The sequence below is a fragment of the Cervus canadensis genome, chromosome 20 (assembly GCF_019320065.1).
Source record: "Cervus canadensis isolate Bull #8, Minnesota chromosome 20, ASM1932006v1, whole genome shotgun sequence".
Lineage (NCBI taxonomy): Eukaryota > Metazoa > Chordata > Mammalia > Artiodactyla > Cervidae > Cervus > Cervus canadensis.
This window is the reverse complement of record NC_057405.1, coordinates 54,277,245-54,294,127: the sequence shown is the minus strand read 5'-3', so window position 1 is coordinate 54,294,127 and position 16,883 is coordinate 54,277,245. Positions and strand designations below refer to the sequence as shown.

The following is a 16,883-nucleotide window of genomic DNA, read 5'->3' as shown; positions in this document are numbered from 1 at the left end:
AGAGTCTGTAACCATACACTGCCATCAGAGAGGGGCCCATCTGGGGTCAGGGAGAAGGTCAGTCTAACAAACAGTATAGAGGATTTGGAGAGCCAGGCAACTAACAAACCTACCTCTCAAGAACATGGAAACAAAGCCTCTGTGCTTTGGCCTCTGCTCAGCTCCATTGTTACCACCTCCCCTCCTTTGCTCTGCTTTGTTGGTTTCTGTTCTGTTTTTGGAGCACAGTAGGCTGGTGGCCCCTGTAGGGTCTTTCATCTGCAGTCTTCTCTGTTTGGAACATGTTCTCCAGTTTTTCACACAGCTGGCTCCTTCTTATCATTCAAGCCTTGCCTGAAATGCTTTCCCTGCACATCTCGTCTAAGCCAGCCTCTTCCCTCTCCTTCCTCCAGCTCAGCAGCCCACTTTATTTTCTTCATCATCTTTCTCAGTCTGAAATTATCTTGCCTCTTCATTTAATCACTTGTGCCAATGACAGAGTGAGCACCACGAGGACAGGATATTGTCATTCTTGCTATGTGTTGTGTAGCCAGTGCACAGAAGAGCTTCAGTAAACCGTTAATGGTTCTTGAACAAACAAACCATGGTATTCTAGTTTCCAAAGAGGCAGGTGGGCTATCAGAAAGTACAACATCTTGGGGGAAGTTGGGTCTCTCAGGGGTGGGGTTTAGAGGCAGGGCTATATTAAGGGGACAGTGAGTAAGATTCATGGAGTAGGTTAATAAGAGGGACTCAGAAAAGAGTAATGTGGCATGAATTCAGGAGCCAAGGCTGAGGACTACAGTGTCAGAATCAAAGCAGAAACTGAGGAGGGTGAACAGGCTAAATGATCACAAAGAGACTTTCTACCACAGTCCGAGTGCTGGGCTAGAGCTCCTTACACGTGTGTTTGCTAAGTCGCTTCAATTGCGTGCGACCCTGTGGACTGTAGCCCACCAGGCTCCGTTGCCATGCCCTCCTCCAGGGAATCTTCCTGACCCAGGGATTGAATTTATGTCTCTTATGTCTCCTGCATTGGCAGGCAGTTTCTTTACCCCTAGCACCATCTGGAAAGCCCAGAGCTCTTTAAATTCAACCTACATTAGGTCAAGGGAAGGCGATGTGGATCCAGAGATCTCAGTCACTGGCAGTGGCTGCTAAAAGCAGAAATACTGGTGAGGGGGAGAATGAGGATGGATATTTCAAGCAGAAAGGACCACAAGTACAAGGCAGAGAGGTGATGTGTCTCTAGATTAGATCAGTGCCTGGAACAGCATACAGCCCAAAAAACTCTTGTTAGAGGATTGACTCCCAGTTGCTCTCTTGAGGACAGAAAGCCTGAACATGGGCAAATTGGTGGAAATTTATCCCAAAATCTGGTTTTAGAAGCTTGGTTCATTGCAGTAGAGCTTGGTATGGACAGATAGAGCAAAGAAAACCCACAGGACTTGATGACAAATTGATTGTGCACTCTTGGAGGAGGTTGAGGCAGGAGACAGTATAGGAAAGAGGGAAATAAAACTTACCCTGAGCTTCAGAGTCTGAGCAACTGGGTAATACCATTACAGAGAGAGAAAAGTTCAACTGAAGAGTTGTTTAGGGAGAGCTGGAAAATTCAGTGTAGATATTTGAGGTGCCTGAAGACATGCACTCAGCAGGGATATTTAGGAGGTGGTTGAAATAAGGTTGGAGTCCTGTTGGGCCTGGAATAAGGATATACATGTGTATGTAAGCTACTTCAATCATTTTCAGAGTTAGGTTGGGAATAAAACTAAAAGAATTGCAAGAGCATAGAAGGACTCAACTTGTCTGGTCTTAATATTCAGCAGGAGAATGTTATCAGGATTCATCAAAAATTAAACATGCTATGCTTCTTTGGACCAAAGAAGCATATTATATCAATTATATATTATATCATTATATACACCAAAGAAGCACAAATATTAATTTCTATTCACCATCAATCCCTAACATCATTTAACCTAGGCAATTTACTTTTCTTGGGAGGCAATTCTGTTAAGTAGTTAATGAGTATGGAAATGACATGACTAGGCCACTCACTAGCCATGTGGCTTGAGGCATATTGCTTAAGCTCTCTGTTTCCTTATCTGTACAGTAAGAATAATAATAATACCTATGCTCATAATATTGTTGTAAAGATCAAATGAGCTCATGCATGTAATGCATGTTTCCTAGAAGCTGGTACATGATAAATGCTCACTTAGGATCCCTGAAATTTTGTGTTGAGGACTGGAACATGAACTCTTATTTTCATGTATGATCAGAGTTTGCCTTAGCCTGAGTGTCTCTTAATTTCTGGAAAATCGTAGAATATTTTCAGCAAAATAGGAAGAAATAAAAACTTGCAATATTCATCCAGCAAAGGAGGCCACCACAAAAATACAGCATTTAGACGCATCGCCACTCTCTTCAAGTCCTCTGCCTCACCACTCTGCAGCAATTCAGGTGCCCTAAGTTCTCACAATTGAAACAGCCCTGGGAGAATTTCAATGCTATTGTTTTGGAGACTTCCTTTCATCCTGCTTTGAATTTGTCCCAGTTCCAGTTTTAGACAATAACGTATAAGCCTTTAAAAAGGGAATTTCATTCAATATTGAAAAAAGGGAAAATGAATCCCTGAACCGGATAACTGGACGTCAGTCACCAGTCCCTGACTCTGGCAAAGTTTGAACTCTTCAGGTCAGTAAATTCAACTGTAAGGTCTTTTTTGTTTTTTTTTGTTTTCTTTTTTTTTGGCAGGGGGTGGGGGTGTTGTTTGTCTGTTTAGTATATTATTTGAAGGAAGAAGATTTGTTGAAAATGAGACTGTCTTTCTGTTTTGTTCTTAGTGGTTAGACCACCACAAGCAATGAGGCTGTAGAATTTATGTGAATTGCCATTCTTCACTACCTTTACAAAATGAAACCTGATAATAGTAACTTTACAAGGATAATCTACCAGCAAACATCAGTAGGCCAGACATACTGGCAGTCCCTAGTCAATCTGTAACTGAAAATTAAAAGTGTAGCAGGAAACCCTAATAATGAAACTTTCAGGGTTATAGAGCTGATGAAGCAGAAAACAAAAAGTAGGTGATAACTGCTAAGAAGTGCAGCCTTGACAGTTGTCATGTCTTTGAGGATTTTCTTAAAGTGTGGGCAGATCTTCATCTATATTTGAATTCCCTTTAACGATCCAAAACAACTCTTGGCTCTGAGTTATTTTCCATCTTCTTCCCAGATAACACCTCCTAGCTATCATCAATAGAGCTAATCCAACTAGCATTTTTGCTCAGTAGTCTTTCCCAAGGTAATAGAGTGTTCAGGTTATCATATCTTAGTGTCATGTGGTACTAAATCACACTCCAAGGAGAGATAACAAGGCTACCCAAGGCAGGGTGGGTGTGGTGGGTGTGGACTATGTCCCATCTAAGGTCCCTTTTTCTCCAGCAGGGCTAAAGGTGTCAAGCTTAAGTGCTGAGAAGAAATATCATAGCTGGTTGGGAGTTGGGGGTAGTTGTTGGGTTGGGTGGAAGTATGGAAGTCTCTACCATTGGCTCAGAGCATGACTGAGCTCATCTGGGTCCCACAGTCGGAAACCAGGTGATTTCATCTTGTTTTGTCAGTGGATCATAAAGGGGCCGTGAGTGGTCACAACCTCCCCAAGTGTTCCAGGCTTGTCTCCTCTAAGATAGATGCCTTTATGTGATCTGCTACATGTAGTCAGGGGATTTGTCAGGAAGGCTCAATCTCCATGGTGTTCATACCAAGACTATTTGCTGGTTTTCTGCAGTGGGTCTGTGGGACCCCTGTTCACCTCCCCTGGTCACAGGCTTGGCATTTGGCCCTATGTAGGGTCTGGCTACGAGCCAAAAAGTCAAATAGAGACTGGACCACGACACACTCCCTACATCTGCTAACTTCCCCTGTGTTGCCATCACCTCACCTCACACTGACTGCTGCCCATGGGCCTGGAGACCCTGCTGGTCTCTTACTCACCAGAATCACCCAGAGACCATGACTTCGAGCAACAATTCCTCTAAGCCCCCTTTGGGAACCTAGAACGCAGCCGACTTGTCTACAGCACCTCCCTAAAGGCCAAAGAGAATCCAGCTGATGATTCAGTGAAGATTCTCAATTCAGTAAAGATTCTACAGGGACCAAACACAAAATAGCTCTTTTAAAAGAACATGAAGTCATTTATGTACAACAAGAATCTGCTCTCACCCACTTGCCCCCCATGTACACATTTGAAGTTGTGTAAATGTGGCAATAATTTTTTGAAAATATTTCTAAGATCACAAACTATTTTATTATTATATCTTATTCAATATACAAAGCTTTGTAGTCATTGAATTAAGAATATGGTATGTAAGAAGACAGAAATCAGAGCCTAGAAAATGCCTTTGCAGCCTCTTGACATTGTCACCTCTCAGAGAAAGGTAAGCGCACATTTTGCCTGAGAGAAAAACTCATTTAATAACAGACTGTAATGGTGATGCAGGCTACTAGGACTCTGACTACTCTCTACTGCTCAGGCTTCTGACAGTTGTAAGGCAAAACCAGTATATGCACTTGATGTATGGAAATCCATCCCATCTTTAGCACCCATGGCATCTGGGACCCTGGGGCTGTCATGGAGCTAAGTCATATTTCCTCTCTATTGGAGTTCAGGTTAACCCTGGAGGCAAGCCCAAAAGAATCACTGGTTCGGCCTCCAAGCACCACCAGCTGGACTCCTAAGGGTCCCTTCAGATGAGCCAATTGGCCTTGTTTACTACAACTTCGAGAAATCTGAAAGTCTGCCAGAATATTTACTATATTCATTCATGTAGGGAAAACCCATTCAAGTAAGCTGTTTACCTCTGGTCTTCTCTTGAAATAAAGACCTGGAATTAAGAACATCATATGAAACATATTTGAGCTTCTCTGTGGCTCAGTGGTAAAGAATCTGCCTTCTAGTACAGGAGACATGAGTTCGTTCCCTGAGTTGGAAGATTTTTTGGAGTAGGAAATTCGGCAACCCACTCTAGTAATCTTGACTGGAAAATTCCATGGACAAAAGAGACTGGTTGGTGGACTGCAATTCATTCTGTCATAAAGAATCAGACACAACTGAATGACTGAGTGCACACACACATACACACATGAAACATATTAGAAAGCATTGCTATCTATAGTACCTACATACACAATGCAAAATATATCATATTTTCCAACCTAATTTACATTTTTGTTCATGTGATTTGAATGATTTTTAGGTTTTCTAAGTAATGTTATTCTATATCTGTTTTTTTTTCCTTCCCACCACATGCATTTATTTGTGGGGTTTGCCTGCTTAGAAGATAAATTTCACATTGGACATCATGTCATTACTCATTTTATGTCTTTCTCTAAACTCTGTTGAAGATACCATGTGATACTGGAATATGTGCTTCACTTACACTTGTCAGCAGATCATTTCATAAAAGCCTGTTACAGAAGATAATCCAAAGCAGGACTTGATTCTTCAGATCATCAAAAGGTTAAACCTTGGTTTCTTTAGTAACACTTATGACTACAATACTGTCTCTGAAACCAATGAGGGGAAAAATTATTCTTTTGATGTCCCTAATGTGCTAGTGTTAACTGAAACTGTTTGCACATTAGTCCACTGGGTGCACCTTGATGCATGTTTAGATTATACTGAGAATGTGACCATTTGTCCAGTCTTAGTTTGCAGGTCAGAGAAGAGAGTCTACTTTGGCCTTTCAAAAGGTAGGCACTCTTGTAGTGACTAGAGTGGATAAATGATTGTTATAAAGGACATTTCAGAATAGCTATTTATGGTCTTGATTCACAAATCAGCTATGTTAGTATATGGTTCAGAAAAGTCTCATGGTCATTCATCTGTCTGCCCTCAGTAGCAGGATCTTTGTAATAAACTATGTTTCTCTGCATGTGACTTCTACGTGTGTGTGTGTGCGCGCGCGCGCGCACGGCTGAGCATGTGTGTGTGCCCAGTTGCTCAATTGTATCTGACTCTGCAACCTCACAGATTGTAGCCCACCAGGCTCCTCTGTCCATGGGATTTCCCAGGCTAGAATACTGGAGTGGGTTGCCATTTCCGCTTACAGGGGATCTTCCCCACTGAGGGATCAAACCCACGTCTCCTACATTGGCAGGTGGATTCTTTACCACTGAGCCACCTGGTAATCATACATATAAACATAGGGATACAAACAACATGTGCCTGACTTGATCCATATGTTAGACATAATCCAACCTCAGTATGACATAATTTCAGGAGCACTTGATGACATTTTGCTTCAAGCAAAAGTATCGTAAGTTCCACCATTGGTGTCATAAGTTCCACCATTAGAGACTCATTCGTTTACCATAAATTTCTTCTGTTATGATACAAATAATCCTGGAATGGTGGTGGTTTAGATGCTCTTGTGACCCCATGGACTATAGCCCTCCAGATTTCTCTGTCCATGGGATTCTCCAGGCAAGAATACTGGAGTGGGTTGCCATTTCCTTCTCCAGAGGATCTTCCCAACCTAAGAATGGAACACCAGTGTCCTGCACTGCAGGCAGATTCTTTACCGACTGAGCTACAAGGGAAACCTGGAATGGTAGAAGTACTTAAAGTCATACCCCAAGTACAATTAAGTTATCTGATTCTCATACAAGAGTTGGGTTTGATTACTAGGAAAGCAGAAAGGATAGATGACCCTGATTGTCCCAGGGACCCCAAAGTGAAGAGAACCCAAAGCAAAGAGAGCCCAAGCTGTCCTAGCAGGGAGGATAGGGTTGCTTCACAATAGTCTTCACAATTATCCCTAGGTTCAGAATGGCAAACATGTTCAAAACAGAGATGACCTAAGTAGTGAAATTTAAAGAGGCCTTTAGCCTCAGAAACAAGAGAGAAGGAAAAAAGAAATAGAAATATCAATAAACCAAAGAGAGTTACACAACTCTTTTAAGGAACCTGCCCCATCTCTTTAAACGACTTCTGTGTTTCTCTGATTTACTCTTGTTGGTGAGTCCCCAGAAAGATCTGGTTGCCTTTTAACCCTTCAGATTGGCCAGTGACCAATGCCTGCATTTCCCTTGTTAGGAAAAGGAACAAATCCCTGATTGCCAAACATTTATAAACAAATGACTTTAGAGTAACTTTTCAAAACAAACTTTTGTGACAATTATAGATGATCAAGATGGTAAAAGTGAAACCAAACAGGCAGGGAGGATAAGAGGGTGGAACAGAGGCCCTTAGCCACAGGTCCTAGAAGACTGGTTACCAAAGAGAAACCCTAGTGTCCCGTGCCTAGATCTGGCTGAAGCTTCACCACAGAATGACAAATCTCGTCATATGTAGGGTTGATGAGAATGAAGATGATCTCAATGTCTCCTTTTATAGCTTAAGGAGTTGGGCAAAATCACTTGATGTATCATATCCTGGCCTCTCGGAATCCTTTTTAAGCCCTAGTGAGAGACAGACCAGAAGGTTTTAAATATAAAAGTTGGACAGACTCTGCTGTGTCCAGGAAAAGCAGGCTACTGTGGGTTCATTGTTGTCATGAGGACCATTCTTCTTCCACCAACATCTTTCACTGCCTCTCCGTGTTTTCGTGAGACAAAAGACCCAGCTGAGACCTCAACAAAGGAGAATGCAGGGAAAGGAGAGAGAATACCTTGAGCAAGAATAGCTTGGAAGGAGCCAAAAGTGGAAAAGGAAGTCTAATTCTGTCCTAGTCCGGGGGAAAAAAAGTTTTTTGAGAAATGTAAACAAATCAGGAAATCCTGGCACTTACTCCAGTTCCGATCCAGGGAAAAGACCGGTCCTTTCCCTAGGACTGGGCTGCTGTTTGTGAATGAAATCCAGACTAAATTATTCATTGAGCCCTGCCAGCCCCGCAGTTTCCAGCTTTCTTTTTGCCTATGGCACGGCTTAAACCTTAAAATAATAATAATAAAAAAAAACATATGCACGTTGTTAACTATCCATATTCAAATGGAAATTCAATGCTATCATAAATCTCTCTTTTCTAATGTAAATTCCTTTCCCTAGCATGAAGCTGCAGGAAAGCCATTGTATCTGAGCAATCTAAACTTGAAAGAGAATTTTTGTTAAACCAGTTATGATAGGGGAAACATGTTTTTCTCTGAGTCGAAAGATTAAAGTTGGTTGTAAAAAGGGGTGGGGGACTGAGGGAGAATTATTGGTTGCTCAGCTAATGATTAGATACAGAACTTCAAGGACAAATTAAGAGGCACAAAAGAAAGAGTCACGCAGATAAGTGAAAACAGTTCCCGTGATATTAAAGAATAGACACACTGTTTATCTAATCTCCATTTCCATATTCATCTCCATCTCGGCAGCCCCTTCCACCCCATTAACCGCCCCCCAGTGAATTCCAAACTCCACTGAAAGGCACATCTGCAGATCAGAGTACCTCTAGGATCCAGGGTTCTCTTTCTCGCTTCCAGATCCACCCTCTCTCTTTCCTTAGTTGTCTGGGTGCCTCTTTTAATGAGGCTTTGACCGAGAAGAATGTGGGCACGAGATGAAGAGAATGAGTCTTTTTATTTTTAACTTATTTTTTGGAAACAATTTGTCAACCCTTTGGGTGATTTCAAAAAATTCTTACTAAATACCACACAGCCCTTTTTTCAGATCAACTCCACCACTTTCTTCTGATTTGTCACCCTTTTCCCATCCTACCACTCCTCTTTCTCCTCTCATGCCCACAAACCTGGCTTGTCATTTCAGAAATTTTTCTCTCCCTTGTAAACTTGATCTGGACAGGCAGCAACAAATATATATCCATTTATTACAGAGCTATAAGGAACAAGTGGAACAGGCTTCCTTAAGCTGCGAAGTCGGCAAGAGCTCACAGACAAGGAACAGATTCCTCTTGGATGGAGGAGCTGGTGGAGCTGCGAAGGACACAGGCCCAGTACCTGCCTCTCGTCCACGCCAAGGCCCTGGCCCCCTCGCTGTGTGTTTTTGCAGGGGAACCTCCAGAGTGGTGTGGTTACAGGGTTTCATTCTTCAATTGAAAGCTTTCTCCATTGACTCCTAGGAACACAGTACAAAGATATACCAAGAAAATAGATCCCTCTGTATAAACATAAAGTGTGAACTCTGACCCAAAAGGGCTTTCATGCATGACAATAAGTAACACTGTAATTGGAAATAAAAATATTAACAGCAGGAAGGAATGTAACCCATACAGGTTTCCTACTAAGGATTTGAATACCCATGCCTGTAGCCAATTTATTACTAATATTTAGAACTGAAATAATATAACTTAGAATCAGCTTAATAAAAATGCCAGAGCCAGCCTCTCAGGCAACCAGTGTTAGAGCAAAGTCACATCCCCACAAGGACCAGTTTCTCCCTGATCTCTTATCTGGTGATCCACATTCAAGATAGAAAATTAAATGTTCTTTCTGGACGGTTCAGAAATTGATGGCATTTATAGAAGTGTTCATTAAATCTGAGGCTGTGCAAGGCTTTTGGCATCATGTTATCAGAACCATAAAAATCATCACCCTCTTGTCCGTGGCCAGCCTTGTCTCTCTAGATAATATAATCCAGAGAAAAATCAAGTTGCCGCTGAGTGTTTCTAGTAAATGATGTTGTCGAGTGTGTGTTGAGAGGATGCTGCTGTCAGATTAGAGAGGGGAAGGAGAACACAGATCAGGCTATATGTGTTTGAGGACTTAGAGGGAGAATTTCATGAAGCTATTTCTAGGGCAACTCATTCGATCTGTCAAGAGGATGCTGTGGTATTTTCATCCTTTTCTTCAGCCTGGTTCTCTCACCTCTGTTACCCAGAAGCGGTGGTCTCTGGAGTGTAGGCAGAGAAGGGAAGCAGGTGCTTCAACTCCCAGCATCTGGTTCAGATGACCACAATGCCAGCACACCTGCAGCCTGCAAAGCAGCCAAGTCTGGCCTCCCATTGTATTCGCTTGGACTTTCTGCCTTGAGCAAGAAAAAAAGCATTGTTTATCAGATTTGCCAAAGGATCTCCGGGGAGGTGGAGAGAGACAGGATAAACAAACCTAAAACAAAATGCAAGTGTAAGCAAAGTGCTGGGAGACCTTGATTGTATGTGACTACCCGAGGTAATCTTTCAACCTGACACAAAGTAATTAAAACTGATGGAGAGCAACAAGCCTAGAGTTAGCACAGACCAAGACAGTTCTCTAAAGGTCTTCCCAGAGAACTGATGCTAGATAATGTTATCCAAACTCTGGTTCTTAGGCAGAGGCAGAAATCAGACCACGTTTATTAAGGGTCTAATTTGTGCCAGACTTTGTACCATGCAGGCTAAAAGATGAGTGGTTACTTCCCTGTCCTAGAAAAAAACTTACAAAGATGATCTTGCTACTTATGAACCCAATGTTCCCAACGTTATGGACTTCCTAATTTCACCTTTTGTAATAGTTTTTGCATTGGGTGAACTGGATTCCTACAAATCACACCGAAAGCAGTAAACTAGTTTAACCTTCTCTCACCAGAGTAAACAAGGCAAGCACAACCGATCCAACAATATATCAACACAACTTCATGATCAATATATTGTCACAACAAGAAAATTAGTGAGCATCTTTCCAGAGATTCGGATAGTAGTTTAGAGATGTCATATAAGATGTTTTGTTAGTATTAATGAATAATTCTGGAGGCCCTTTTTTCCCCTTTCCTTTGTACAGAGCCCCAACTAGTGGAAAACTGGAAAACTTCACTTAAAGAGAAACTAAAAAGACAACCGCTGGTCTTCCCACAGGTAAGAGTCCATGGGATCTTACAGATGCTGCTCTTTTGGGGGTGTGGAGATAAGGGTAAGGTGTGAAAAGGAAAGAGAGGTGTGAAACTGGCTCAGACTTAGCTTTTCAAGGGGCAAACTGATACTGATGAAAACAGGTACAATCTCTTAACATTTGAAATGAGTCAATGCACTGTATCTATAGCTAATTTGAGAAAGGAAAATATTTCCTGGGTTCAGAACTTATTCTTCTTGAAGACATCTTTTCAGAAGAAAGGGGAAGATACTCTGTGACACAAAATTGCATACATAGGAGGAAAAAGACTTGGTTTCACAAATAAAATGAGTTACGGTTGTGTCACACTAGTTCAGAACAGAACAGATAAGAATGTGTCCACACTAGCGGGAGGGCGGGGGGCAGAGAAGAGAGGGTGGAGACACAAAGGGGAGGAAAGGATGAGAACCTCACAACCAGAAAAATACAAAATAGCATCGCCTGAAAGTGATGATACAAATTTTTCTAAAGGAGTTGAATCTTTGACGTTGCCGGGTTTTTAGTTTTGTTTGTTATCTCTCCATTTCAAGGAATCTTATTTTTGTGTTGACATGTAAAGAAGTTTTGGCTCCCTTACCAAAAAGTACTCATAAAATGCAGGCAACCCTGAAAGGTTATAAAAATGCAAGATGAATTCATCAATCAGAGTGTAGTCTGTGCAACAGAGGTTTGTGAACAACCTTTAGGGACTTCACGGAACTCCCTAACAGGATATGCAACTTCTTTGTGTGTGTGTGTGTCCACGTATGTGTGTTCTCTGGATTTTATAGCCTTTACTGATTCTCAAAGGGGTCCATAAGCCAAAAGAAGAATAAGGAACATCACTATTCAGCTATCTGCACATCCACAAAAACAGTCATATTTTAATGGATGCCCTTCAGAGTGATCTCAGCCTTCATAAAATTCTGTTCTTAAGAGAGGCCAAGCAGAGAGATAGAAATCCTCCAGTATATCTCAAGAGCAGACTGCAGCCTTCTTGTTTTTCATGCACTGACTCTTTGACAGAAGGTGACAAGAAGTTTCCTATTGCATTTTGCACTGGTGTGATGGCAGAGGGTACCTCCTCAAACCTCAACGTGACGTGCGTCCCCGAGCAGTTTCTGAGAGGCTTGACGTCTGCTAACCAGCTTATTTCAGTTTGCATTAAGCAACATGGTTAACACTTGAAAATCCAAAAGCAGTAGCAACCATTTTTTTCAGTAGATTAAGCAGTGGAAAGTAAGGGGTGGGGAGGGGAATGTTTCACTTTAGGACTTGGAGGCTTACTCAGCACATTGTTATCAAAATTAAGTCAAGAAAGCAGAATTTTTATACCACTTACTTAATGTTTGTGGCAGTTATTAAATAAACTCTCCAGTCCTTGATTTCGTTTGAAAAGGGATTTGCTGAAATAACGACTTATTTGAAGATCATTAAGTCTCCAGAGGTCAAGGATAACAAGGGTAATAACACCAGGGTAATGCTATCTAACTCCTTTTATGGCATCAGCTTTCCCATAGATTTTATTTAACTAATGACTTAGTTGTGAAGAAAAGTGATTGTATTAATGTGTCTGTCCCAGCCTTCACCTCTCAATCAGACAGTTAATCGTACTGGGGAGTCTCAGGGACAACTCCGAACACACATCATCTACAAGTAATTCCCTCCCTCATTAAGTGGCATGTGGTCCTAGGTTACTAAGGTTTTCCTTCTGAGCTAAGTCATACCCCTGTTCTTTCCACCTCAGGTAGGCATAGTTGTGTTTCTAAAATTTATGAAGAGCAAGATGAACAACTCACCTAAAAAATAATGCAAAACTTGCCCACTTTTTTTTTTTTGCTTTCTATTGCTTCTGAGACTCTAAGAAACTTGCATAATTGATTTAAGTTTTTGTGTCCTTATTGGAACAATTAGGCAGAGGTCTTCAGGAAAAAAGTTTTCAAAAATTGAGGTTTGGTGGTTTCTTTTTTTTTTTTTTTACTTCTTTACCCTCTTACCAAGATCATTTTAAAAGGTTATTTTAAATATTATAACCACAAACTGTTCAACCAGACGAAAATGAAAGTAGGCCACTTAGAGGTTTTTGTCTAAAGCAAAATGTCTGAAGCTAATAATTTAACCATTGGGAGTTCACTGGCTACTAAAAGCAGTTACTTTGAAATTAAGAAGGAAGTATTTTCAATATTACATCTGAATTTGTAATTTTTCTCTCACAGGATATACAGAGTATAGTATTTTCTTTTCCTTCCCCTTAGGACTAAACTGACCTTCCTGCCAGAGCAGTGAAACCCCAGACTTGGACTTGAGCCAGCTGCCTTTCAGCACCAAGTCATTAAGAACTCTTGGAGGTGCTGTTTAAATGTGAATTTTTCAGGACTGCTTCACCGGACAGATAGCGATGCTAATTCAATCAGGATATGTTGAACACATCCAATTTTAAAATGGAAGAGAAGGGGGAAAGCTTTCAAAACTAGGGATATCAAAGTGAAAGTTAGTGAAAATGAGGCCACTCATATTATGTAGGGGTGTCAAAGAGTCAGACAGCCATACACCTTACATGGCATCCAGGATTAAAGCAAATCTGAGTCAGTTTCAAGAAGGATGAGCAAGGCTGCAAATAAAGAAGTTTTCATGCTTTCTCCATAAGGCAAGCAGCCCGGAAATAAAAGGAAGGTACTCAGATTCCCAGAGTTTTAAGGACTTAGGATATCCTCATGCATTGTCAAGATCCAGTGTGAAGACTAGATAATCCAAAGAGAATAATAGTTCATATGCACACAAAAAAACACAAGGAAAGAACTAGTGGAGGGCGGGGAGAGAAAGGAAAAAAGAAAAATCTATACTTCCTTTGGGTTGCTAGTCATGTTTTAAGATCAAGAGAGGTTAAGATATGCAGGTGAAGATAGCGATGTCAGCTCAAAGAGGGATTTTGGAGGTGAACCATCTCGCTAGAGAGAAGGCTGAGCTGCACAAACGCAAGCAAGCCTAAACTTCATCAAATAATATCATCTCCCCACTTCTGTAACTTGCGTCAATTGAATATCCAGCCAGAAAAATAAAGCAGAAGCAGCCAGATAATCTCCAGACTTCTCCCTCATCTACAGAACTGCCTCAACATGTATAAAAGCACAAGTGTCTGAGCACATATGTGTCCACAGTCAGTTGCCTACAATTCTGTGCTCACTGCCACTGATAACCCACATTAATTTCTAGTTGATTGTGGAGTGCATTTCAAACCTTCTGATATGCATTTAGTTTAATCTCATAATACTATTTTAGCATGCTCTGGTAGGATCTGGGGACTAAATGATAATGAATGATAATGCTGAAAAAGTGGCCTGAGATGTTTATCAATTAGATGCTCAATACGAAGATAAGGAGACCATGTAAACATTTTCTTTTTACTGTCTTCTTTAGTTTTAATTAATTTCTTCCTAATGAATATTTAAACTTATATGCAATTTCAAATAGCTTTCCACTGTGATGTTTCTCATTGATTTCCGCAATGACTAAATGTGCTAAGCATTCATTCTTAATTTATCTTCTGGCAGAAATATGTACCTTGGGAGTATTATTATTTCTTTTTAAATAAAACCAGGGTTGAAATGATGACAATTTTGAAAGAAATTGACTTTTCACATAGTACAAGTTGTCTTAATTCATCTTTTCAATATACTTGGCCCTTGAGACTTCTTAAAATTACGTACCCATACTTATTAGAATTAGTAAGATAATTTGTAGTCCTCTCTTGCAACATGTACAAAATCTAGAAAGAAAATAAAAGTTGGCTCTGAAAACAAGTCCCATGACCTGAAGTTGAGTTTTAGCTGGACATTTTTGACAGTAGCTGTCTTTTAGCAAATCAATTCCAGCATACAAAGAAAATATACAATTGGTTTAAACAAGTTATCAACAAAAGTACAAGTATAGAAGAGCAGGTTTCATCTCCAAAAATACATTTATCTTGGGCTTTGTAAGTTTCTGTGTCAAGCCCACAGCAGGTAGAAATAGCAATTATGTTTTGCTAAAGTCAAAGTGCCAGCTCTGGAATGTTTGCCACCTGTCCTGTATCTCTTATGCCTATTTTTAAAGGAATATTGCCATTATTATCTGGCCCACAGGCTACATATTTTTTCAATTTAAATGTTTATGATGTACTTTTTTTTACAATATCCTTGGGAAGGATACCAAATGTTAACAGTGGTATCAATTTTTTAAAAAATGAACCCTTTAAAGGAAAGAGTGAGAGAAAAGAAGGAAGAGAAATTATTTCATGTTTATAGCCACATTATTGTCTTCATTAAGCAAAGTTACATTAATAGAAAAAAGAATGGTTTTCATGTGTATCTAGTCACATTTACCTCCAAAAATATGCCAAATCTCCATTTTCAATTTCATGGTATTTATTATTTTGAAGCCATCTAAAATTGCTTCTTACTTGAGGTTTTTGGATTACATATATTAGACAATGTAATTTGAGTGGTGGACATTTATTTGTTTAATAGAGAATTTTCAGCTATTAGTAGCTATAATTTCTTTCAATTTTCACTAAAATCTGTAATATTTGATATTTTTCTGCAACCATAGACTTAGGCTCTATGTCAATTGTAATGTGAGGGATGCTTTAAAGTAATTTTTTTTATTACTAAAGTCTTTCTTATACTTTGAGAGCCATTTAAATATGTATTGGGCTAAAATTGGTTTGACGAAGACCAGTCTCGTATTTTTTACAGACTTTTATGTTATAAAGGTGAGTAGAGTTTCCAAAGAAAATAAGTAGTCATTAGAAATCTACTCCATATTCCTTCAAATAATATTGAAAAGAAATATTATTGTGGGAACTGAGCAAGAGGAACTCTTCTATTCATGTGCTTCTCCACTTTCTAGAGTCAGAAAAGAGTCGTTTATAATATCAGTCTTTCGTTTGAGTTCTGGGAAACCGTTGTCAAGTACATATGCCAGCAGATTTTTACAAAGTACCAAAAGCTAGGAGGCCTAAAGCATCAGAAACGTATTCTCTTATAGTTCTGAAAGCTGAAATCGAGGTGTTGTCCCTGTCATGTTCTCCCTGGCAGCCCTAAGGCAGAATGCAGTCTTTGACCTTCCTGGGCTGGTAGATGCATCGCTCCAGTCACCTGGCCATCCTCTCTCTGTGTTGTCACGCTGTCTTCCTTCCACGCTTGTCTCATGTCCAAATTTCCCCTTTTCATAAGGCCACCAGTCATACTAGATTGGGTCCATGCTAATGACCCCATTTTAATTTGATGACATCTGTAAAGACTATTTCCCAAGTCATATTCTAAGGTACTAGAAGTTAGGACGTGAACATTTCTCTTGTTTATGGCAGTGGTGGAGGGCACAGCTCAGTCCCTAACAACTAACATATTTCAGTCAAACAGCTAGCTTGTTGAGTTTTTGTTTTTGTCTAAGGGAGAGTTTCATCAAGATACAGATAAAAATAGAATCCATTTATAAAGATTATGGTGAGAAGAAGAACCCAGAATTTGAAATTTAAAAATTACAAAATTTCCTTTAAAAAGTACATTGTATTAGGTTGAACTATATGTAACTACTGAAAAATTCAACCACTTTTACCTTCACCTTTTAAAAAATGCTAAGTTCATATGTCCCAAATTAATTAATTATTGAATGAAAAGAGAAGAAAGAAGTATCCAAAAAAAAAGCTGGAGAACAAAGAAAAGATAGGTGAGAAAGCTATATAGGAGCTAGACTTAAAGAGAAAATAAAATTTTAAGTGAAACAAGTTCCTTGTTAACATTATTAATTTTTAGAATTTGTTAATAACATATTGATCAACATCTAAAGGCATTTTTATCACAACAGAATTATGCTATCATTTATTCTTATTCATTTGATTTTTAAATCATCCTATCTACTAAAATATTTTAGACATAAGAAATCATATTTGTTTTTTTAAAAAGAAAAACAGTATTGCAACACTACTGCAGATTTATTTGAAAAGATCCTTGTTAACCATCATTGAGAGGGAGGCAAAATAAATCTTTCATTTAAGCATAAATTGAAAAGTTCAAAAGTTCATATTCTTACAAGGAAAATAAATCTTTCAGGTCATATCTCTGTTGCTAAAATCTA

The 16,883-nt window shown here is 39.7% G+C and overlaps 1 long non-coding RNA gene across 1 annotated transcript in view; it reads left to right on the top strand.

Annotated features, from left to right (window-relative positions):
* Positions 1-2,584: 2,584 nt before the first annotated feature.
* Positions 2,585-16,883, top strand: part of LOC122422803 — a 37,619-nt gene continuing 23,320 nt past the window's right edge. Inside the window, exons 1-2 of the long non-coding RNA XR_006263966.1 lie at positions 2,585-2,679; positions 10,683-10,756. This is a non-coding gene — a long non-coding RNA (uncharacterized LOC122422803). The remainder of the gene's footprint in view (positions 2,680-10,682; positions 10,757-16,883) is intronic.